Source organism: Hylobates moloch, unplaced genomic scaffold (assembly GCF_009828535.3).
Source record: "Hylobates moloch isolate HMO894 unplaced genomic scaffold, HMol_V3 SCAFFOLD_11, whole genome shotgun sequence".
Lineage (NCBI taxonomy): Eukaryota > Metazoa > Chordata > Mammalia > Primates > Hylobatidae > Hylobates > Hylobates moloch.
The window spans coordinates 40,372,613-40,397,271 of record NW_026652286.1 but is presented as its reverse complement, the minus strand read 5'-3'; the positions used below and the strand labels follow the sequence as shown (position 1 = coordinate 40,397,271).

The following is a 24,659-nucleotide window of genomic DNA, read 5'->3' as shown; positions in this document are numbered from 1 at the left end:
GTGGGCCCTTAGTGAATCATGAGGGTCCCCCTCTACTTGATGTAGGCAGCCAAGTCCTAGAGCACTCAATATCTCTTTCATAAGAGAGAAGAAACACACAGAGATCCCAATGGTGAATGGCAGACTGCTGTGCCCTAAGTGAAAACTGATCAGGAGGTGATAAGGACTTTAGCCCACAAGTTGACCTTTCTCACTAGGAATATATTTTAGCAGTAGTTTTATACAAGATAATGCTTTTCCCCATCTACCCGTGAAGATAAAGAAGAGAAAAATAATAGGAATGGAGTATTTTTTGACAAAATGAAGAAATTATTCTTCAGATTTTGTTGTAAAAAATAAACTATTTTGAATGGTGAGATTTAGCATGCCAGCACGCATAAACACCTGCAGGGCCGCTGAAGCAAAACTGATTGCAGAGAACATAAAAATGTACTACAAGTTTGAGATCTGAAAAACATTAACAGACCTCTTAGAATTTGTGTCAATTGCTGTAAGTGGCCAGAATGCTGTTTGGACAAGCAGGCACTGTTAGTATTAGTGGGGCATTGTGTTTCCAGCCAGTAGAGGTTATGGTTAACAAACAAAGCCAGGGCCATTCAGACCTTCCCAAGCAAATCTTCTTTCTTGTATTGAATTATCTGTAGAAAAAAAGAGAGAGAGACGGTAGGCATTTTCTCATCTTTATCAGGGATGGGTGACTTTTGTGACTTTTCTGAAGGTTTGTAGAGATAGTAATCATACAAAACATAGGAGTACTTAGGGTAAACACTAGAGGTATAAAAGAAAATGACAATGTGGTAGAAAATAACATTTCTGCCTGAACAGAAAGTCAACTGCATCTTGACTCTCCTGTCATTACAGATGACCTTGCTCCAGTAGTCACTGACTTGGAGCATCCCTGCTGCACACTTGAATAGCTATTAAATAGGAAGGTGGATGACAATGGGCTTGAGCCATCAACTGTCTCCATCTCCAGGGATGGCATTCAGAGGTGATTGCTAACATGATAGGCCAATTCTTTCCCCGCAGATGAAATGAACCAGAATGTTTTATGCCACTCTCTGAAAGAAACACACTCCCTCCTGATAGTCTGGTGGGTGGAAGACTGTTCCTTCCTGGGGAATGGGGCCTGGGGCAAAGGCGGAGCAGCCTGGCAGAGGACATTCAGGAAGCCCACTGCTCCTGGATATGAATCTTTCAGAAGATGCACCTGTCAAATGCTGTCTTCCAAACATCACCAGAACAACCTATTGATAAGACAAAGCTGAGTTTATTGCTTTCCCAGGTAACGGAAAGGGAAAGGCAGAGTCTCATTTACTGAGACTTTGAAGTGTGGTTTAAGGTGGGTCTCTCCATGTGACGAGGGAGATGAAGTGGGGAGATGGGGACTTTGGTTAGGATTGGATCAGTGTTATGATATAATAGCTGAGGTGGAACAGCAAGTTGAGGATTTTGAGCCTGGGATTCAAAGAGTCTTGGGGTGTAAACTGTTGATGCTTTCTAAGGAATAGAAATTGGGAAGTCCCATGAGTGAATACTTAAGTTGTAGTAATGAAGACAATAGAATAGTACAGCCAAGTTAATGGAGGGTCTGTTTTGGGATAGATGGTTTTAGTACTCACACTCCAGCAACAAAAAGCAGAAGGGAACCTCACAAAAGATCCTGCCCGGTCCTGTGGGCACCCATACACCGACAGAGTGAATATTTATTAGTTGCCTCCCCAGCATCAAGCCCCCTTTCTGATGGCCCTGATTTCTGACTAATGATTCTAGGGAGCCTGGCTCCATCCTTGTCTCTGGTGATGGTACATATGACTTAGTTCCAGGCTAAACCTGTCAAGCTAACCATAGGGATTACCACTGCATACACTGATTCAGTCCAAGAGTATTATAAAACATTTGGTGTGAATGTTTGGACAAAGATGCTCTCTCTTTCTTGTTGGATATGAACAAAGCACTATATACCCTGGGAGCAGCTATGGCTTCTTTGGATCTCTATAGAAGATCCAGGTTTAGGGAGAAACCAAGCCCATAGACACAAAGAAACCAGATTCTCAGTCATGTGGTTGAGCTCCTAAATCAAACCTCTCCCAAACATAGTGTTACCTCTGGCCTTTATAAGTATGTAAATGTATAAATTCCCTTTGTTGTGTAAGCAATATTAAGCAGAATTTCTTTTATTTGAAATGAAAAACATCTTATTTAGGATACAGGTGAACACTCACACTACCCCAGTTGGTGTTCTTTGGGAGTGAAGAGAAACATTCCCAAAGCTGTCACGAGATCAGCTCTTCTGCCTGGCTCACTATGGTATGTCCAGTACCTAACAGTGTGTGGCCCACAGTAGACTCCCATTAAAGTTTTCCTAATGGAGCAAATTATTAATGTTCAGATAATTAACTTGTATGTTAAAACAAACATGGTGAAAAGAGGGACACTTGACTCTCAGTGACATACAAATATTATATAAGGTTAAGAAAAAAACTGCTTTCCTTTTGCATTTATATGTTATTCAAATTCTATATGGAGTCTCAGGGCCTGTGGGAAGCTCTTCATTTTATGATCACTCTCTTGAGCTGATAAAGGCACAGTTCCTCAGGAGTGAAGATCAGTCACATAGCTGTCCTTTCCCTTCAGTGTCTTATGTGATGTACTGCAATTCATTTATTTACAACAAAAATGAAAATCTATACTCTTTTAACAACAATAATTTTAGCAATTCTAGTATTATTTTTATTTCTACATTATATTTATGTAAAACTCAAATGTATATTTAAAGTCTTCAGTCAGTGGTGGTAGAATTACATATTTTTTTCACACCTTAGATAAAATTCAGGACGTAAAATGTGATGATATTGATAATCAAAGTGCTTGAAATAAAGAAAACAGGGTTTCTATAAAACAAGGGGAACTTTACAATTCATTCAGAAATTACATAATGCAATTGTAACTTTTAGGTATATGGTACACTATGATGAGTTATACTCAAATTGTCAGAAACAGAAGCAGTTATGAATAAGGCAGGAAAACAATGGGCTGATTTTTTCCTTCATAGCTTAGGATCTGAATGGTGTGTGCTTAGATGCTTTACATATTAATAGTAAGTGTTCATATTAGTAAAGTTTACTAAAGAGTGGTCATAAAACCAATTAATATGGTTTAAATATTTGTCCCTGCCCAAATCTCATGTTGAATTGTAATCCCCAATGTTGGAGGTGGGGCCTGATGGGAGGTGTTTGGGTCATATCCATCATGGCTTGGTGCTGTCCTCTTGATAGTGAGTTCTTGCAAGATCTGGTCATTTAAAAGTGTGTGGCACCTTCCACCCTGCCTTGCTTCTGCTCTGCCAAGTGAGATGCTGGCTCCTCCTCTGCCTTCTGCCATGAGTAAATACTTTCTAAGGCCCCACCAGAAACCAAGCAGATGTCAGTACCATTCTTTCGGTACAGCCTGAAGAACTATAAGCCAATTAAACCTCCTTTCTTTATAAATTGCCCAGTCCCAGGTGTTTCTTTATAGCAATGCAAGAAAAGCAGTACCAGAAGTGAAGTGGGGTATTGCAATAAAGATACTTGAAAATGTGGAAGCAGCTTTGGAATTGGGTAATGGACAAAGGTTGGAAGAGTTTGGAGGGCTTACAAGAAGACAGAAAGATGAGAGAAAGTTTGGAACTTCTTAGAGACTGGTTAAATGGTTGTGACCAATATGCTGATAGTAATATGGACAGTGAAGTCCAGACTGATGAGACCTCGGATGGAAATGAGGCTCTTTTTGGGAACAAGAGCAAAGGTCATCTTTGTTATGCTTTAGCAAAGAACTTGGTTGTATTGTGTCCATGCCCTAGTAATTTGTGGGAGTTTGCACATGAGAGTGATGATCTAGAGTATCTGGCAGAAGAAATTTCTAAGCAGCAAAGCATTCCAGATTTGGCCTGGCTGCTTCTGACAGCCTAAGAAATGACTTAAAGTTGGAACTTACATTTAAACAGGAAGCAGAGTGTAAAAGTTTGGAAAATTTGCAGCCTACCATGTGGCAATAAAAGAAAAAGCTTTTCAAGCCAGAAATTCAAGCAAGCTGTGGAGGAACCACTTGCTAGAGATATTGGCATAACTAAAAGGGAGCCAGGTGCTAAAATCCAAGACAATGGGAAAAAGACCTCAAAGGCATTTGGGAGACCTTGGCAGCAGCCCCTCTCATTACAGGTTCAGAGGCCTAAGAGGGATGAATGGTTTTGTGGGCCAGGACCAGGGCCCCACTGCCCTGTGCAGCCTCAGGGCGCTGCTTCCCATATCCCTACTGCTCCAGCTCTAGCCATGGCTCAAAGGGGCCCAGGTACACCTCCAGCTGCTACTTAAGAGAATGCAAGCCATACGCTTGGGCAGCTTCCATGTGGCATTAAGCCTGCAGGTGCTTAACTGTGGGTACCAGAGTGAAGGTTTAGCAGCTTCTGCCTGGATTTCAGAGGATGTATGAGAAAGCCTGAGTGCCCAGGCAGAAGCCTGCTGCAGGGGCTGAGCCCTCCCAGAGAACATCTACTAGGACAGTGCCAAGGGAAAATGTGGGATTGGAGGTCCCACACAGAGTCCTTACAGGGGCAGTGTCTAGGGGAACTATGAGAAGGGGGCCACCATCCCCCAGACCTCAGAATGGTAGATCCACTGACAGCTTGCACCCTGTGCCTGGAAAAGCCACAGGCATTCAACCCCAGCTCGTGAGAGCATCCTTGGGGGAGGAACCCTGCAAAACCATAGGGGCAGAGCTGCCCAAGGCCTTGGGGGCCCACCCTTTGCACCAGTGTGTCCTGGATATGGGACATAGAGTCAAGGATTATTTTGGAGCTTTAAGATTTAACAACAGTCGGGCATGGTGGCTCATGCCTGTAATCCCAGCACTTTGGGAGGCCAAGGCGGGTAGATCACTTGAGGTCAGGAGTTTGAGACCAACCTGGACAACATAGTGAAACCCTGTCTCTACTAAAAATACAAAAATTAGCTGGGTGTGGTGGCAGGTGCCTTCAATCCCAGGCTGAGGCAGGAGAATAGCTTGAACGCGGGAGACAGAGGTTGCAGTGAGCTGAGATTGTGCCATTGCACTCCACCCTAGGCAACAAGAGTGAGACTCCATCTCAAAAAAAAAAAAAAAAAAAAGATTTAATGACTGCCCTGCAGGGTTTCAAACTTGCATGGAGCCTCTAGCCCCTTTCTCTTGGTCAATTTCTCCCTTTTGGAGTGGGAATGTTTATCCAATGCTTGTACCTCTATTGTATCTTAGAAGTAAATGACTTGATTTTTTATATTACAGGCTCATGGGTAGAAGGCACTTGCCTTGTCTCAGATGAGACTTTGGACTTTGAACTTCTGAATTAATGCTGGAATGACCTAAGACTTTGGGGGATTATTGGGAACACGTGGTTGTACTTTGCAATATGGGAAGAACATGAGATTTGGGAGGGGCTGGGGTGGAATTATATAGTTTAAATATTTGTCCCTGCCCAAATCTCATGTTGAATTATGAACCCTAATGTTGGAGGTAGGGCCTAATGAGAGGTGTTTGGATAATATCCCTCATGGCTTGGTGCTGTCCTCATGCTAGTGAGTGAGTTCTTGCAAGATCTGGTTTAAAGTGTGTGGCACCTCCACCCCCCTTGCTACTGCTCTGCCATTTGCCACACTGGCTCCCCATTTGCCTTCTGCCATAAGTAAAAGCTTCCTGAGACCTCCCCAGAAGCCAAGCAGATGTCAGTGCCATGCTTCCTGTATAGCCTGCAGAACTGTGAACCAATTAATCTGCTGTTCTTTATAAATTATCCAGTCTCAGATATTTCTTTATAGCAATGCAAGAATGGACTAATATACCAATCAAGAAATTAAATACCATCCAAAGGGATTAAGATTGACTATAAATTTTAAAATATGAACATTCTGAATTTTTCTCCCCGTTATTAATGCTTAATGAAGTCCTGGAAATGGGAATGGAGAAGTGGATCCAAATACATCCACATCTGCTTGTGCTTTCTGCTGGGCTTTATCTGCATTCTCTCTCTGCTATGGTCTGAGTGCTTGCATCCTCCCAAAATTCATATGTTGAAACCTAATCCCCAATGTGCTGGTATTAAGAGGTGGGAAACAATTAGGTTATGAGGGCTCTGCCTTCATGAATGGGATTAGTGTCCTTATAAAAGAGACCCAAGGAAGCTTGTTTGCCCCTTCTACCATATGAGGACACAGAATGATGGCCCCATCCATGAGGTAGAGAGCTAGCACTCACCAGACACCAAATCAGCTAGCACCTTATCTTGGACTTTCCAGCCTCAAGGACTGTGAGCAATAAATTTCTGTCATTTATAAATTATCCAATCTAAGATATTTTGTTATAGTAGCCCAAAACAACTAAGACATCCCCCTTAATGACTGGAATCAGAATCACATCAAGAAATAAGGCTCAGTTGGAGCCAGCAACATTTATTGACCAGAGAAAGACAGGAATTGGACTGGCTGCAGAGAGGCCCACAGAGTCAGAGACCATCCACCTCAGCTACATTACAAGGCTCAGCACTGTATTTCCAGTGTTAGTGCTGTTCTCAATTCTGTCCCTAGTTCCTGCTACTGAGGAACTCCATACACAGCAGGACAGTCTTATGCTGTGCCATGAATTCAAACACAATCTATAAAGACAGTGAAGGAAGCTACGTCTGTGCTTAGGCACTTTAGAGAATTATTGGCTTGCAGTAATAAGAGAAATGTCTGGGCTGGGCAGTCCTCAAAGACTCCCATGTGGTTCAAGATAACAAAACATAAAGGCTGAGCATCTCATGCTCCCAACCTAGTTCTAGAAGCGTCTATGGAGGGATATTGAGTAGGGCTCTCTATGGCAGTGATTGCCTCTAATGAAGGAACCAAAAGGGCTTCTGGTTTTAGAAAACATGACAGTAGAGCTCTTCAAAGGAAGTTTTTAAGATCAAGGTAGGATCTTGCTTGGAGGATCCTAGTCTGGCAGTCTGGATCAGCCTGGTGGTGGAGGTGAAGGGTGTGGAAGCTGGACTCACTTTGGCACACAAGGTTCAGGAGTGAGTTGACAACCAAGGCCCCGTGGCTATGGAAGATTGTATCACATGACCCCAAAGCATGGCAGGGCAGCCAGGGGAGCAGTTCTACCTCTCTACCTTGGGCCTGCAGGGTGACATCAACATTGATAACATTGAAGGCATGATATTGTCAATATTTATTATAAGCACACTTGTAATCTTAAATTTGCACTTTATCCTAGCCTCCATGGTGCCTATTGTATTTATGGATGAGTAGTTGGAGGTGACAGAATATAATCTTTCAGTTGCATTTAAAATTTTATGTTTCTTAAAGTTACAGAAAGTTTGTTCCCAGGGCTGGGGCTAATGGCTCTTCTCCTGCTCCTTACAGATAATGTGGCACTTCCATTGCCTAGTATGGAACCAATATATCACATGAATGTGCGCTTACCTAGAACTAGTCTTATATCAGGAATGAGGATCCAGGGATCCTTGCAAAGAAAGAAATAATAATTCAGAGAAACCCTACACTCTCAGGATAAGAAGGGGTAAAATCAAGGATCCTGCCATCAACCAAATGGTTTGAGTCCAGGCAGAATCTAAACCATCACTCACAGTGCGCCATCTGCTCCAGCACAAGCCCTGCTGATTCTTTTGCAGGTCAGCAGGCATGAAAGAGTTAATAGCAAAGGCCATGAGAAACTTGCTCGCTGTTACAGAGAAATCACTTTTAGTTCCAGTTGCTGCTGCCAGAGGAGATGCTTGATAGCAAGAGAGGAAATAATAAGGAAGAAAAGGACTTTTGAATCACATGAGAGTCTTCGAGGACTACTCAGCCCAGATGTTCCTCTTATTGCTTCAAGCCAATAATTCTCTAAAGCCCCCATGCACAGATGTAGCTTCCTTCACTGTCTTTACAGATTGTGTTTGAATTCATGGCAGACCAGGAGACTGTCCTGCTGAGTATGGACTTCCTCAGTAGCAGGAACTAGGGACAGAATTAAGAATAATATAACATATATGAAATAACTGTATTCCATAACTGAAAGTACAGTGCTGAGCCCTGTGCTATAGCTGAGGTGGATAGTCTCTGCACTTTAAAAGAGAGTCCTTGAACAACTGCAGACAAAGACTGATATAATTTCTTGATTAGAAAATCAGCTGAAAGGCCGGGCGCAGTGGCTCACGCCTGTAATCCCAGCACTTTGGGAGGCTGCAGTGGGTGGATCACTTGAGGTCAGGAGTTCAAGATCAGCCCAACTAACATAGTGAAACCCTGTTTGTACTAAAAATACAAAAATTAGCTGGGCGTGGTGGTGCACGTCTGTAATCCCAGCTACTTGGGAAGCTGAGGCAGGAGAATTACATGAACCCGGGAGGCAGAGATTGCAGTGAGCCGAGATTGTGCCATTGCACTCCAGCCTGGGCAACAGAGCCAGACTTCATCTCAGAAAAAGAAAAAAAAAACAGCTGAAAAGACCAGAAGAGAACTCCATGAGATAGGGAATAATGGTGAGCCAGGGCTATTATAGGAGAAACAGATCTGGGCCAGATTCAGGACTTAACCCATTCCAATTTTAGAGAGGAGGGCTTGGAATTTAAGGACTGAGCCCTTCCACCATCACTACCCACTCCATGCTAAGAGAACATTAGGTGGCCTCTGTTTTTAACGCTCTGTGCTGCTGAGCAGGACGTGCTTGCTATTGAGGTGGGTAGGGTGGTAGGTTATCTGTAAGGTTCCTTCCAGGCAGTAAAGAAACTGAAGAAAGAGCAGGTTAGGAAAAGGGAGACAAGTGTTGGTGCAGCAGCCAGCCACAGGGAAAGGAATCTAGTGGTCTTGGAGGGAGGGAAAGTGGGGATAGTATCTTCAGTAGGATTAACATGGATTTGCATTTGAATTGTAAAATGAGAAGTTGCTTAGTCTGATCTCAGACTGAGGGTCCATGGTGCTCCTATGTGCTTCTAGATTATTTGTAATATGCTGTTTATAGGCATGTATAGGTACAAATGTAAGAGCTCTTAGCAAACTTAAGCATACACACAAAGACTTAAATTACTTGTTTAATACAGTGGTGTCCAGTTGGTTTTTTGTTTGTTCGTTCGTTTGTTTGTTTGTTTTGGCCAAATTCTTTGATGAAGTCAAATCTAATTTGAAAGTTGAAGGTCTAAAACAGATAAATGCAAGAGCTACTGTGATCGAAGCAGACAAATTGAGGAGAGCAAAATCATTTAATCAAAGAGGAAGACGTGACCCAGCTCAACTTCCTGGTGGACGACCTCAGTTGTGCTGTTGCTACTAGTGTCTAACAGGAAGAGGAGCCTAATTACACTTAGAGCTGCTGAGCTTGAGCAAATTATCTTATCTCTCTGAGGATTCATTCCTCCTCTGTAAAATGAGGATATTAGTAGCTAGTTTTAGATAACTGTGTATGGATGATTAAATGATATAACATACATGAAAGCACCTAGCATAATATCTGGTGAAAGCAGTGAAAGATGCTGGACAAGTGTTTGTTTCCTTTCTGCAGCCAATTAAGATTCTGGGAAACTGTAACTCCACCCAGGCTTCCCAGTAGCTTATTTCTTATTGTTCTATTGTAGTGTTTAAATAAGGATAACTTTTCCAGAGATAGCCCAAGTTTCTCATTTCTCTGGCTTTTGGAATTTCCAGTGCTTCACAAAGACTTTAGTGTCAAGAATGTAAGGTGTAGCACAGTATTTCAATAAGTCCCCAATTCTACATGGAAGGGAACAGTGTGCCACAAATGTTCTTGGCATTGATTGACATTTAGATATACCTTTCAATCATGACATGGACATAGATACAAAACTGAAACAAAAGTTTCATGAAATTAATACACATAACGTGATACACTTTTTTATTTTTTTCATTAAAAATAGACTACTGGTCACAATCATTAAATTAATTTCACACACCCATAATGGGCCACTGCCTATTATGGATTCAAAAAACATTGTGTGATATGCACTTTGGAAACGACCGCTGTATTTTGATCCAGTGTGGGAGTGATAAGAAGGAATATGGACTTGTCACCAACTGCACATATTTTTAGGACCCTCTAGAGTGATTTTTTTTTTTCTGAAAAGCCAGAATTCTAAGATTGTCATCACATATTTTCACCGGAAATTAATGTCATTCCTCGGCTTTAGCTTCTCTGCATAGAACACTACATGCCTGAGTTTGTGTTGCCACATTTGCATGGGCACAAATAAGTTATTTTTACCACAAATATTTAACTTTCCAGTTTGAAGCTGTGCTGTGCTTAGCCTAAACAGCATAGAGAGACCAACTGTGTTCATAATTAAAGAAAAATGCTATGCAAAGCCACAGAAGGAAGGAAGAGGCAATTCTTGTTGGAGGTGTGTGTCACTGCTATGAAGGGGTTCCCTGAGGTGCTTGACTCCACACGGACTCCTTCATTCCTGCCAGGTTGCGAATACTACACCAAGTGCTGTGGACAGAGAGATGAAGATGAAGCACCTGCCTGTAAAGAGTCTGGTGGGGGAGTCTGACAGGAAATTTTTCCAGTGTAATAGTGTCAATCATATAATTGGTGGTTTCAAATTTTGAATAGACGGGAGAGTTGCCAGCCTTCCACAGGGGAGAGGGTGGTGACCAGAGACATGCTGACCCCACTTGAGCAGGCTCTTGGAAATATGGAAATCCTTCCCAATAGGAAAGGAAAGGTTGAAGATACAAGAGAGAGAGGGGATAACCGGTGTGCGGGCTTTGACCTGGAGACACGTGGCCCAGCTCTTCTCACGGAGCACACAGGATGCTCTGCCCTCCTATAACAGGCACATCAGGGCCCCATCTCATCTTTGTGGCATATGGAAGCAAATGTTACTCCATGGGCAGGATTCGGAGGCAGCCATGTGCTGCTCTTAGTACAAGGGCAGAGGACCCAGCATTAATGCAGTGCCTTCTATCACCTTTCCCAACTATCAGAACTTTGGCCCACACATCTGCCTCCTCTCTCTCAGGTCTCTTGGTTCCCGGGTTTTCTCTGCATACTTGCTGCACTCTCTGGTGTCCTAGAAGCAGCTCTGCCCTCTTCCAACCTGGCTCAGCCTTGAAAGGGCCCCTTTTTTCACATTGGTGCAGGTAGGTCTTTTGCCACCATCCAAGTCTTGTTCCTATTCTTCTAACAACTTCCATCAGCTTGTATGGAACAACACATCCCCTCCCCAATGCTCTGCTGTGCACATTGACACTGCCCTTCTCAGATCAGAGCCCCGCCTCTGTCATCCCATGCACCTCCTACATCCTGCCCCTGACTCTTGGATGTACCACTTCTGTTCAGCCTTCATCTCTGAATTTAGCATTAGATACAGAAGCTTTTTCCTGCTAAGTCCTCTCCTCCCAGATCTAATTCACAGCCAGCAAGTCCAGCTGTGGGCAGTCTTTGAGCATTTACTCTAAAGCTCTAAAGGACCCAAAGGTGATGCAAGAGCCGCCTCCCACCACTCAGAAAGGAAACACTCACTGTGTCCATCTGGCTTCAATCAGACAAACCCAAGACATTCAGAGGGATGAACCAACCTGAGAAATATCCCTAAAAACCTACTTTAACAGAAAGGACAAAGTTTCAGGAAAGAATGGAAGAAATTATAGACACTAGAATTATACAAACTAGTAGGGGCATGGAGGCATGTACACAGCTTAGAAGAGAAGGAAGTCACTCTATCTGCTTCAGTATCATGATGGTGTGAGATCTTGACCAAGAATGTAAATTTAAACCTTCTAGGAAACTTTGCTTGCTCCAGCAGACAAAGAAAAGGAGGCTGAGGAGAGTCAGTGTCAGAGCCAAGATGGACTGATAGGAGGGAGGAGCATGTCTAATCTCAAGCAGCCTGCTCTGGTGCAAGGACACAGCCAGGAACACTGGAACTCAGGAACACTGGGACACACCTGCCAAGGCTGCCAGAGAAGCATTTCATGGGAGTGGACCCCAAGGCCAAGTCACAGGAATTGCAGTCAAGCAACATCAAGTCAAAAGACAGGCTGCAAGGTAGGAGGTGAAGACATGAGCAGAAGGCTGGAGAGATTGAGCAGAGACTTCAAAGCTAGAAATCAGACTTTAGCAAATGAGAGGTCAGGACAAGGAAGCAGGGGTATGTTATAGAGCAGACAAGAGGCAGAGCCCACCCTGGAACATGTTATTCACGGTGCCTACCATCTCAGCATCCCCTGCACGCATGTACAACTTCACCCCTAATATCTGTTGAACAAGCAGCCCTAACCACCGTGGTTTGTAAAATGTACTGGCCACAGGTGATTGGATCAAGATGGGGACATGCTCCCAGAAACCTGTTTATGGGCTGTCCAGTGACTTATGACATGGCCTGGCACCCCAAGGGGGGTTGGGTCGATTAGATTACGCCACCAAACGTAGAAATGTCAGGGAAATGAGGCAATCATAGTTCCTTCTCTTAGGCTTCTCTAAGAATCCATTTCTATTATTGTTCCATGAGTACTTTATTATAGAACACCATAAGCACTCCCATCTAGACTTTCATCGAACCACTTTGAGTCAGCCTCTGTTCCCGTACAACCTGAAGACTCACCGGAACACGTATGGACTTGCAGCTGTCCAGAAGCACAGTGATGAATAGTGTGTTTGGCCACTCCATTTGTTTTCACATAGTTTCCCACAGTTTAGAAGTGCTGAAGATGAGACCTTAAAAGAGTTGGAACCCCCCTGAGTAGAAAAGAAGCTGGAATTAGCAAAATAACACAAATAGGCATGAGATTCATCCTACTGGGAGGAAGTCACCCTTACAGGAAGAGAAGCACAAATAAGGAGGACCCCCGCTCACTGAAGTGTAAAAAAATGCTGCGTTTAGAAGCTCAGAAAGATCACAGGTAGTGACTTTTCCTAGGGGGGGTATAAGAAGTTTCATGGAGACCAAAAAGGTCTGATGGCAAGATACCTTCCCAATGTTGAGTAAGGCGCACTAAAGAGTCTGCCAAAACTCTTCAAAGCCACTGCTTCTCATGGACATAAATGTTCCACCAGGAGTGAACATGGTGGTATTTTTTGAGTGGACAAATGAAAGATGTGAGAATACAGGTGCTATTTTCATTGCTTCTTCCTACTGCCCTTTGGAACTCTGGAAGACTGAAGAATATCTAAAGATGATCAGTAGTGGACTTACAAGAATAGGTTCATATTTAGAGTGAGGTTCTGAAACACAGCTTAAGATACCAGAATAAATCATTCTAGCCATGAGTGCAGAGAATCTTACAAAGACATGGGGGACTATGTTGCTTAGCGATTGATCAGCTGATCTCATCAAGAGGATTTAAAAACTGATACCAGGAGGAAGAGTAAGACAACACAATAAAACAGACAACCCACAAGACCAGTTGCTATGAACGACATCAAGTGGGATGTGGAATAAAAGGGTTCCAGGACAGGAGGTTTCCAGTGATTCACAGGAGATAAGATTGAATCCTAGATGTAAGTGATGGCCATGGCCTTGGGTGTCCTAATGCATCTTGCAGAGAGAACAAACAGAATAACCCAGGACAAGGACCACAGCCTTGTAGGTATAACTGGCACCCAAACATGTCAACAGACCACTTAGGAGCGACAGATTAATGTGCTATACATGCCTGAAGAGCTGTGTACCTAAGGTTGAAAGCTCATTGATATGCATATTGTGGGCATTAGCAGAAATGAGCCTGCCAGGGGAATATGACAGGTGGAGAGGTAAGACTCCTAAAACAAATCAAAGCATTAGTACAGAGACAAAAATCCAGTGGTGAGGGAGAAACCCACTGAGGAGATGTTTCCTGGAAGTCTTCTTTGGTTAAAGATAAAGTGAAAACTTCTCCAGTTGCCTTGCTACAAATATTAGAATACTTTTGATGTAATGAACAGAAATCCTGACACAAACTAGATTGAACAAAGAAACTGTAGCATCTGGACAAAGGGTCTAGAGATAGGATTGTAGATTCCATGGTTAAGGATGGGGGGTTCGGGGATTGTAGATTCTGTGGTTAATGATGGTTTCAGGAACACCAGTTCTTCCCAGGCTCTTGGGCCATCCTTCCTTCCTTTCGATTCGTCTTCAAGTTGGTCGCAAGATGGATGCAGGTCTAGGCATTGCATCCAGACATGAAAGTATCCACAGGAAAACGTACTTCTTGTAGCTCTCTGTTAAGAGCAAGGACAAAATTATTCAAGTGCCCAGCAAACTGGCTCCTTACACATCATGGCCAGAAGTATGCCAATTTTTTAAGCAGTCACTGGCAAAAGGAATGGGACTGTGTGGGCCAAACAGGTTCAGCCCTGGAGATGGATCCCTTCTTCTGGGACACCAAGAAAAATACCATCCCCATCTCCCCTGGCAATACCCAGCCAACCTTCCAGCTATGACTCTCCCCCACAGGCACCCTATTTCTTCTCATGACAACTCTGCACTCCATTATCCACCTCCTGGAAGCAAACCATTTTGTAGCCTATTCCAAAAAGCTCAAGCCAGCACAGACACCACAGGGCAGCAAACCAAATCTGAATCTCAAAGCTTGCCAGACCAGCAGCGCCCACTGAGAAACTCTCCAGATAAGAGATGGTCCCAGCAACCCCACCACCTCCTGCCATGTCTCTGCACATGCCATCAACTCTCTGCTCTCAGTGAAAATGGCTGAGGGAAGGAGCTTTTCCTCTACAGACCTAACGCTGCCATTTCCCACCCCTGTAGTGGGACTTGAAGAGGGGCTGGAGAACACGTCTCCACACACACACACAGCTGTGGTCTGCTCTCGGCTCTCTGCTCCCACTCTTCTGCACTGCAAACCAGGATGGAGGATGGTGTCAGACCCGTCTTTCAGAACATTTGTCATTTCAAGAACCAGAGAGTCAAAGCCCTTCGGGCATGTTTGGAGTCCCAGAGAGCTCAGCACAGGACTCGTGCTGCCAACACTGTGACTCTAGACTATCTCGCTGGGAATCGGGATTTCAGCTCTTCTCTCCACACACCTTCACCCCCAGCACTGGGCACCCACTTCTGCAGCTCCCCACTCAAATTGGTCCCCCTCCTTTATAACACTGGGCTTCTCTGGATTCCTGTCAGCCGTTTTCTCCAGTCCTGGGGCTCTCAATGTCTCCAGATTCTCACATGGGTAATGGGTTCCTTGACCCAATGCCAAGCATCTGTCTCCCAAAGAGCAGTAGGCCTTTCCTAGGGCCTCTGCTATCAGCTCTGCTGCCCTTTGCTGCCCTCCCCTGGCCATTGACATCACTGCAGGTAACTCTTCAGGACTCTGCTGGGTTCATTGATAGGTCCATTAAAAAAAAACTTATTTAGGGGCCTTCTGTACCACGCGACGTCCAGACACTGAGGATTCAGTGATAAAAATACATGGCGCCTGCCTTCCAGGAGTACACAGTCTAGTGAGGAAAATGAGAGAGAGGGAGAAAAGGGGGGAGAGGGAGAGAGAGAGAGACAGAATGAGAATGAATGAATGAATGAATGAGAATGAAAGAAGGAATGAGAATGAGAGAGAGGACTCTTTGAATGGGAATGAGTGGATTCTGGTGTGCCTTTGTGGAAGTCTAGATTTGCTCATTGTTCTGCAGACCCGACTCCCTAACACCTTCACCTGAAAAGGAATCCCCTGGCCTCCCCTTTGGAAGTGGAGTTGGAGAATTTGTTTTAAGCTGAATATTTCTGAGCAAGTGCAAAGCACCCTACCTGGCACTGGAGGTATAATGGGGAAATGCTGGTCCCATTCCCCACAGAATTTACAATCTGGCTGAGGAAATAGACATAAGAAAATAATTAGAGAGATTGTTTAATAACAGTTACGGTGTTACCTGGTACTGTGTTCTATCTTAGTCATACCTAGCAAGAGCTCCACACAGCAAGGATAGGGCATGGGGTCCATGTTTTCAGGGGTAGAAGGAGTGAACCACAGAGGGCACAGCCTGTGCACACGGTAGGCACCTCAGGAAGTGCTGAATGCATGAAAGAGGCTGCAGAGCAGACAAGGCTCCTGAGAGCCAAGGCCAGTGTCTCCAGCCAGCTCAGCTGAAATCAGCAGCTCATGTGCTCCGTTCTTCACCTTCAGCATGCCCACTTCATCCTGAAACTCTCTTCTACCCAACCACCTCATCTCCAGATGCAGATCCTAATGTCCCAGACAGGACTGTTGGCAAATTCCAAGTCAAGTGAAGGATAATTCAAAAGCCACAGTCCAATAGTGCAGGAGCCATATCTGCTCTATTTGTCATTGTATACCCAATCCCTCACATGGTACCTGGCACATAGGAGGTACTCCATAATTCTGTGATGGTTGTTGAATGAATGCATGGATTTTGCATAACTATTCAGGCAAGAGCTTAGCTTCTATAGAGAATTTGGTCATGATTGGATTCATTTGATCAGTGGAAGCAGCCATTCCAGTTTACTAGAGCCAGAAGTAGATTTAGAACCTAATTTGGCCTATTGGCTACAAAAAGGGTACAGACTCCGAGTTGTAGTGAGACTGCCAGTCTACCTGCTGGCCAGTGAGGGCTCCTCCGTCCTCCCTGTGCTGAGATTTAATAGTGCCTCTTTTTGCTCAGCCTGCTCTTTAATCCTCAGGGTGAGAGATCAGTGTGAACTGACAAGTCTGAGAAATCTTCCTAGGGGAGGAAGAAGGGTTTCCAGCTGCAAGGAGAGAGCAGCATGCAGTGATAGTGAGGCACTGGGATGTAGAACAATGCTGTGAGAACATATTCCCTGAGGTTTGGGAATGAACTTCTTCAAGGGCTGTGCTCCCTTTTTGATGGATCCTAGTGGGCCTCTGTGCTGGTAGTGACCGACTTTTCCTCAATGATCCAGTGGAGGCTGCAATGTATTTTGCTTAAAACTACAGCTGGTTTGTAATTTTGGCCTCAGACAGTAATTACAGCTGCTAGGGCTCCTTGGAGAGATAATTACGGAAAGAATTCAGCATATTCATTTTATCTACACACTTAACCATCAATTAAATCATTACCATCTAATCCTATTCCAGAGTCTAGAAATGTTCTGTGAATATATAATTTTGAAGGCACTGAAGTTTGTTTTCAGATGGTTTTAAGTGAAAAATTGCCCAATTTCCATAGCCAATGGAGGTTTTCTCTATGAAAGCAGAGCCGAGAGTATCTCCTGGCTTGTGGTTGCTGCCTCCCTGGGGGACTGCACCACATAAAGGGCCAGGCAGGAATGGATTGATAGGCGGGAGCTGGGACTTTGCCTTTGATCTCTCATGGAGTTTGTGATTTTCCAAAGCAGGATTAGCACTGGGACTTAGAGGTCGGTGGCTGGAGACAGACAAGAGGGTGGCTTGTTTTGCCAAGGAGCTTCCAGGAGAGTCTTCCCCTGCTGGGATTCTGCTAGGGCCCTGGGCTGTCATCCACTTATCAAAGTCGGGATGGGGTCTTTTCACTTTGGGAACCCAGGAGAGAGAGTGGTATTTTTTTTTTTTTTTTTTTTTTTTTTGAGACCGCCCAGGCTGGAGTGCAGTGGCGCAATCTCGGCTCACTGCAAGCTCCGCCTCCCGGGTTCACGCCATTCTCCTGCCTCAGCCTCTCCGAGTAGCTGGGACTAGAGGCGCCCGCCACCACACCCGGCTAATTTTTTTTTTGTATTTTTAGTAGAGACGGGGTTTCACTGTGGTCTCGATCTCCTGACCTCGTGATCCGCCCGCCTCGGCCTCCCAAAGTGCTGGGATTACAAGCATGAGCCACCATGCCCGGCCAAGAGAGAGTGGTATTTAAAAGCATGAGTGCTGGAGCTGGCTTCACATTCTGGCTTTGCCATTTTTGAGTTGTGTGTCCTTGAGCAAGTTTCTAAATTCCTCTAAACCTCAGGTTATTCTACTCTTTAGCAACACAACAATAGATCCTACCTCACAGAGCTGTGTGAGACTTAAATGAAAAAATGAATGTAACATGTTTAACACAGCATCTGGAACTTAATGGATGCTAGGTAAACTTCGATAATTGATATTATTCAACATACATGTATGTACAAGAAAAGGAGAGAAGCAGAAGGGAGAAATCAAATGTCCAAAAATGTGCTTCAGCGGGAACTAGGGCTTCTGAAAGCATGTGTGGCATGGGCTGGGGCTGCCCCTGGGCTTCGCTGTCCAGCCTTGGACTCCATGGCCGCTCTCTGCTCTCTCTGACCTTGACTTCCCTTGGGGATGTCCCCTGGGAGCCCCTGACTGCAGTCCCCCTCTGTACCCCTCCTCCCTGACCCTGACCTCTCATGGCTCCAGCCTGGTGCTTCTCCAAAAACCTTGCTGGACTGCTGGCCCCCTGCATATGCCTGCTCTCCTCCTATACTTCCAACCACCCTTTTCTCTCTTTTTCATGGGCTTTCGCTGGCTGACAGTGGGACATAGTCATGCCTCAAGTTTCTGACCTAAGTCACTTTTTGTTTTTTTCTGCACCACACAAAGCAGCATCTCGAAAGATGGCCCACAGGGATGTAACTGCTTCCTGGCCTCTTTCAGCCAGGGAGGCAATTTTTCTAACAGACAGGAGTCTTGGGCTGAATCCTCTTCAGACCATGCCTAACACTGGAATCCCAGAGGCACTGTCTATACAGTGGGGCCCTGGGGAAGTCTCCTCTTTGTGAGCTGACTCTTCCAGATGGCTGCACTAGTCCTCTGGCCAGTGTTTGGGCTCAGACAATCCTACCCTACTGCGCACAGTACGTAGCTCCTGTGCTGAAGTTACTAAAAAGCCCAGCTCTTGTAGCTGGCATAGAACTGGTCACAAGGCTGGCTTTTGCCCCGGCATAAGCCGCCTCTATGTGGGAGCCCCAAGCTGGGAATCAGCCCCAGGCACAGCATCAAGTCCACGTGGCAGACTTGCCTGGAAAACACCCACTTGACCTTGTAGTTGTGCCTATTGCCAAGCCAAGGGCTGCAAAGGAAATGAAAAGCTCCCAACTGCTGAAATCATGGAGCTGGAATATGAAGCCTCTATGTTCAAGGATAATCATGGTTATCATTGGAAGGACTGTACAGTGAAGATTAATTTTTAACCACCTCTGAGAGTCGTAAGAATTAAATAAGTTAATAAATGCAGAACACTTACAAGAGTGCCTAGTACCTAATGTTTGCTCAATGGATATTAGCTATTATTAGTATCATTATTATTAAAGGAGAAACCAGGCTTTATGAGGTTTATGGAGTCTTGGCCAGAAACACTGATTCTCCTGCTTTGAGAACTCTCAGGAGGGCTTACTCTTGGGCTGGTCCTCCTGTCCAGTGATCTCCGGAGCCAGTGACAACATGACAACTTCCTGATCCCAAACATTAGCACGTGGTACCACAGGATGGTCTTTTAGGAACCTAGATCCTAGCGCTTCCCAGAGCAAGGGAAGAAAAAGCCCTCCCTAGTCATCCCCCCCAGCCCCTCTGTCTTGATTCCCTCAAGGGGAAGCAGGAGGGGACGCCCACAAGCTCCCTCTCCAGAGGCGGAAGACCAATACCCTCATTTCTCCTTGCTTCTCCTCCCCTCCTCCTGGAGAGCGTGGGTAGGTAGTTCCTGCCCTGCCTTTCTGTCTGTGAGCCCACTTTGGTCCCTGGTCAGCTCCGCAGGCCTCCTGCAATCACTGCTGAATCATGAATGATCCATTGGGCAGTGAGGACCCAATCCCTGAGGGGAGCTTGGGAGAGAAGCATGGGACACAGCATCGCCAGGGCTGTCCACCTCAGGGCCCAGGGGCATACATCCTGGTGCCCTTTTGATGCAGTGTTTGCGGTTTGGCAATATGGAAGTGTGTGTGTCTGCAGAGCTTGTGAGGTCACTCTGTCTGATGGACCACTAAGGCTTTCCAATGTTCTGGAACTGTCTGATTCGGGGTCTGATCAATCTTGCCCTCATATCACTGATTCTCTGAGCAGGGACACATGTGGCCACCTTCCTGTGCCATAGTGAATACCTCAGGGAACTGCCTGCCCCCTTCACAACTCACCCTGGTACCTCACCCCAATTCTCTTTCTCTCTGGCTCTCCGTGGCTTCCTTTTATAGGTTAGAACCCAAATTCCTTAGAGGGCACACTCAGGCCTTCACAACCTGGCCCCTCTCTATCTGCAGGCACAGACTATCGTTGCCTTTGAACATTTTATGCCCCAGCACACAGGCCACTTCTAGTACCCTGGCAACACTGCTCTGTGGTGCCACTTTGCCTTTGCATGTGCTGTTCTCTTTGTCTGCAATAGCTACACAAAGCTCCCTAACAAACATTTACTTCCTTCGAACTCAACATATAACCTTTTCTCTGTATATATATCTTTGTGATAGCTCCCATAATGCTATTTTGTAATTTTGTGTTGGTTTTCCTGAATAAACTATGAGTTCCCTGAGAACAGATACTGTATCTCATTCATCTCTGAATCCTGAGACCATCATGTAGGCCCCAACATACAACTAGGTGCCCAGTGTTGGCTGAATGAGAGCAAGAGGGTGGGCTCAGCTTCCCATTTGCTCAGCATGAAGTGTGCAAACTCCTTCCTGACTCACAAATTAGGGATCCTTCATTGACAGTCATTGTATGGTTTCAGAAGATTGCACGTTCAAATGTCTACACTCTAAAAAGCTGAATGAAAAACACCCTCACCGACAGCATCTCATGTTTTGCCTAAGAGCATGAGCTCTACCTGTCTGCAGGGGCTTTAAGCAAAGCCTTGAAAGTCTGCAAGGAGAGAATAACCACGGGGCTCGGGGTCCCGTGAACTTTGGGGTATTTCACAAATATACGAAATATTGTTGAGACAATCTAGTGACTTTGTGAAACTGAGGAGAAATGGGGAGGCCTTCTCTCTGAAGGGCTTCAGAACCATCTGGTTCTATCTGGGATTTATTCTGAATGCAGCCTTTACAGTGAGAGGGCGCCATACTCAGGTGCAGGGATCTGGCTTGAGACTTGGGGAAAACATCATTGCCTTTGATGGCACCTGCTAAAAGCAGTGTGGACACAGACGCCTCATGCACATGTTCTCCGTTCAGGGCTCCAAATCCCTGCTGCGGCTCACCTCAAGGCGGAACAGGGTAGCAGCACACACCTCCTGCTCCAAGGAAGACAGCATCTGCTGTGAGTGTGCCGCTTTGGCAAGATGACTGTGCTTTATTGATTGCAATTTCACGCTGCGATTATGCACCTCAGTCTATGCTGAAAATGGCAACTGTGCCCTCTGCATCTCCAATGTTGTGTGGTGTGTGGTTCTGTTTTCCAGACATACTGAAATAGTTTGAAAAAGTGGCAAAACCTGCTCTACAGAACAAAAAGAATTATCTCAAAATAACTCACTTTTCATAGGCCTTCAAACGGAATTCTTTAGCAGGCCCAATGAGTGAGGGGCAGGGTCTCTACAGCTTCCCCAGAGACCTGAACCCCTCTTTTCAGTCGTAGCTTCACAGTGGATGGGTCATCACTAAGGATGAGAAGGCTGCCAGGCCCAGTTGACTGGGGTGGGGCAGATTCAGGGCTTGAGGTGGAAAGGAAAACTGGGAGCAACAGGGGCTTAGTCTTCACAGAATGAAGGAGGGTGGCCAAGGGTGTTGCTGATGGAACCAGGGAGGAGAAGCCAATACTCAGAGGGTTATGAGAAAGTAGAGGAGCAAAGGCATCAAGGAGCAAAAGAGGCCAGGCATGGTGGCTCACACCTGTAATGCCAGCACTTTGGGAGGCCAAGGTGGGCGGATCACTTGAAATCAGGAGTTCGAGACCAGCCTAGACAACATGGCAAAACCCTGTCTCTACTAAAAATACAAAAATTAACCGGGCATGGTGGTGGATGCCTGTAATCCCAGCTACTCAGGAGGCTGAGGCATGAGAATCGCTTGAACCCAGGAGGCAACAGTTGCAGTGAGCCAGCCTGGGCAACAGAGTGAGACTCCATCTCAAAAAAAAAAAATGGAGCAAAAGCGACAACCTTGCCAGGCCACCCTGAGATGCATAGATGCATGGAATGTGAGGGACTAGGTGGCCTCTTGAGAGTGCTACAAAGAAAGTGTCGTGACTTCAAAAGAGAACCAGGATTCAGTTGAAGTGAGAAAGTGGATAGAAAGTTTACATGAAGGATTAAGGATGTAGGGGAGGTAGGTGTGGAGCACCAGAGGAGGGCTGCAGACAGTGGAAGTGGGGGACTGGTTTGGAGAAGGGGAAGTACAGGGCAGGATATGATGACAGTAGGGACAAGAGAGGCGACTGGACTGGGGGTGTGGAAAGCACAGCCTGCCAGGTTTGATCTCAAGGGGCAAAGTCTGCTTCACCCACAGGAAGCAAGGTGACCAGGCTATCCTAGAAAATAAAGCCACAGCCATCCTCAGACCAGCTGTTCTCCTAGAGTTGTTTGAGAGAGGGCCTGAACTGTTTCTCCTCAGGTACCCATTTATTCGTCCATTCCCCAGTGTTTGTGAGCATTGGGTCTGGTGGGCCCCTGCTCTTCCCACCACCTTAAACCCTCTCCTGCCTGCCCAACTACCACTCCCTCCCCTGTGCCCAGCTAACTTCTCAGTTCCTGTCTGCTTTCTCCAGGATGCCAGTCATTGCCCTCCTCCCAAGCAGGCATGCTTTGCCTGTGATATGATCCCTCCAATGAATAATAATCCGATGTTACATTTTCTACTCTATCCAGACCACTGTGCTCAGCGCTGTACAGGCATCCCCAGTTTAACTCTCACCCTGCGAAGTAAACAGTTTTGTCTCCCCAGATAACAGAAACGGAGGCTTAACTAATTCATCCAACATCATGAGGCAAATAACTGGCCGAGCTATCAGATTAAGGTAGATGGTATTATTTCTTCATTGTTATATGCCCCACCACACTCTTGTCAGGATCTTGACTCCAGTGACTTAGGACTCGGGCCTGTGATTTGCTTCAATCAATAGAATATGAAAGGATGACAACATGCCAGTTCCACATGTTTCTACTCACCCCCTTGAACTTTTAGCAGCTGTCATGGGAATAACATGCCCTGGAAAACGGGGGCTTCTTCAGCTTGTTCCTGGAACAAGAAGACGCGGAAGTAGATTTCTACCTGTCTGGCAGAGCTGCAGCCAACCACAGACTTATTAGCAAGAAATTAGTGTGTACTGCTGTAAGCAACTAAGATTTGGCATTGTTATTGTAAGAAAAGCTGACAAAATACAGATTTAAACTCACAGTGTTCCTCCATCTCAGTGCTTGTTGGGCATAGCTACCAAGCTCATTCGGGTCCAAATGTGTACTTACTTCTCTCCATCTGTTAGGAAAGGCTTTCTCTCTTCATCATTTTATCATCAAGATGAATCTCGCAACCTACTGGAGTTCCAGTTTGACTTTTCTTTTCCTTCTCTTGCCCTCTCCCTAGAAAAAGTTTTACACATGCTGACACATGTCAGCAAACCTCTCAACCTCACATCTGTGCTGGTCAAGCAGCTTTGAAGACACAGCTATACCAATCAGAGCACAACCAGTTTCTGACATGATCAGCGTCGGGATCACACAGTAATGCTGGTTTTAAAAGACTCTTCCTTCTCAGCTGTTATTATTCAGCTCACTTAACAATTAAAACTAGAACAATGCCTTAGAATTTTTAAGAAAATTCTTTTGTTTCCATCCTGCTGGCACCGATTCGTCATCCTTTATGACTTCACATTCCCAAATGATTTGTGATGTAGGTTTTTTGCTAATGTACTTTCAGTTGTTTTGCTTCTGATGTTTCCTGCCCACCTAATCAAATGCTTCAAAATAACCATAATTTCTAAACCCAGTAGGACATAGGACATGCACTGAACAATATGCAGTAAAATTTATTAACAGAAAGCCCTTTGTTTTTAAAACTCTGAAAGCTAATGGAATATTCTTTTTTACTTTAGAAGGCATGCTATGTTCTGTGTGGTTTTCCCACAGATGTGTTTTTAAATGTTGCATTCTGTTAAGACTAAATTTTGTATTTGCAAAGATTTTATTCCCCCAAAGCAGAACATAATTTCCCTCGCTATCTTAGCTTCAAAAGGCCTGAAGTGAAAATGTATGACTTTGCTTATGCAGCTTTTCTTCTCCTCTTCAGATAAAAGACCCACATTTTCCTTTGAAGACCCACCCCTCTTCCCCCTCTAACCATGTGGTTTGGGTAGAGGTATCCACATCTTCAGCTCCAGGAGCATCTTTGCATCTCCCCAGGCTTAAGCCCAATCATCACATTCAGGGATTGGTTCAGGGTGAGTGTGTGACCCAATTTAGGCCCAGGAATTTTGTTGGAACTATCAGGAAAAGTCACACCTTTCCACTGGACTTGAAGCTGTGAGGATGCAAATGTGGAGTTGTTGGCTGCTATCTCACCATCAAAATAATAGAGTGCACTCCAGGATGGAGTGAAACAAAAGAAAGCATACTTGAGAAATAGAGAAGGTGATAATGAGTCCTGATGACACTGTCTGAACCTCTGGATCCAGCTGTGCCTGAAACTGTTTCTTGCAAGGGACTAGCATGTACCTCATGACCAACAACAACAAATCTGACATTGCTGCTGGTTGGATCCCAACTCTAGAGAAAGAGATAGCTGGAAAATTAGTCTGCACATACAAAAGCAGAGAAAAAATACACAAAATACCCAGTTATTAATTTTAAAATGT

General features: G+C 45.1%; 1 protein-coding gene and 1 long non-coding RNA gene across 4 annotated transcripts in view; one reads left to right on the top strand and one right to left on the bottom strand.

Moving 5' to 3' along the window:
* SYT9 (synaptotagmin 9) overlaps positions 1–24,659 on the top strand; it is a 245,014-nt gene that overhangs the window by 179,761 nt on the left and 40,594 nt on the right. The window lies entirely within an intron of this gene.
* Positions 9,905–24,286, bottom strand: LOC116476563 (uncharacterized). Its single transcript, XR_004250245.2, has 3 exons — positions 23,275–24,286; positions 22,978–23,047; positions 9,905–14,208 (listed from the first exon to the last, which is right to left on the bottom strand). It is a non-coding gene; the product is annotated as an uncharacterized LOC116476563 (long non-coding RNA).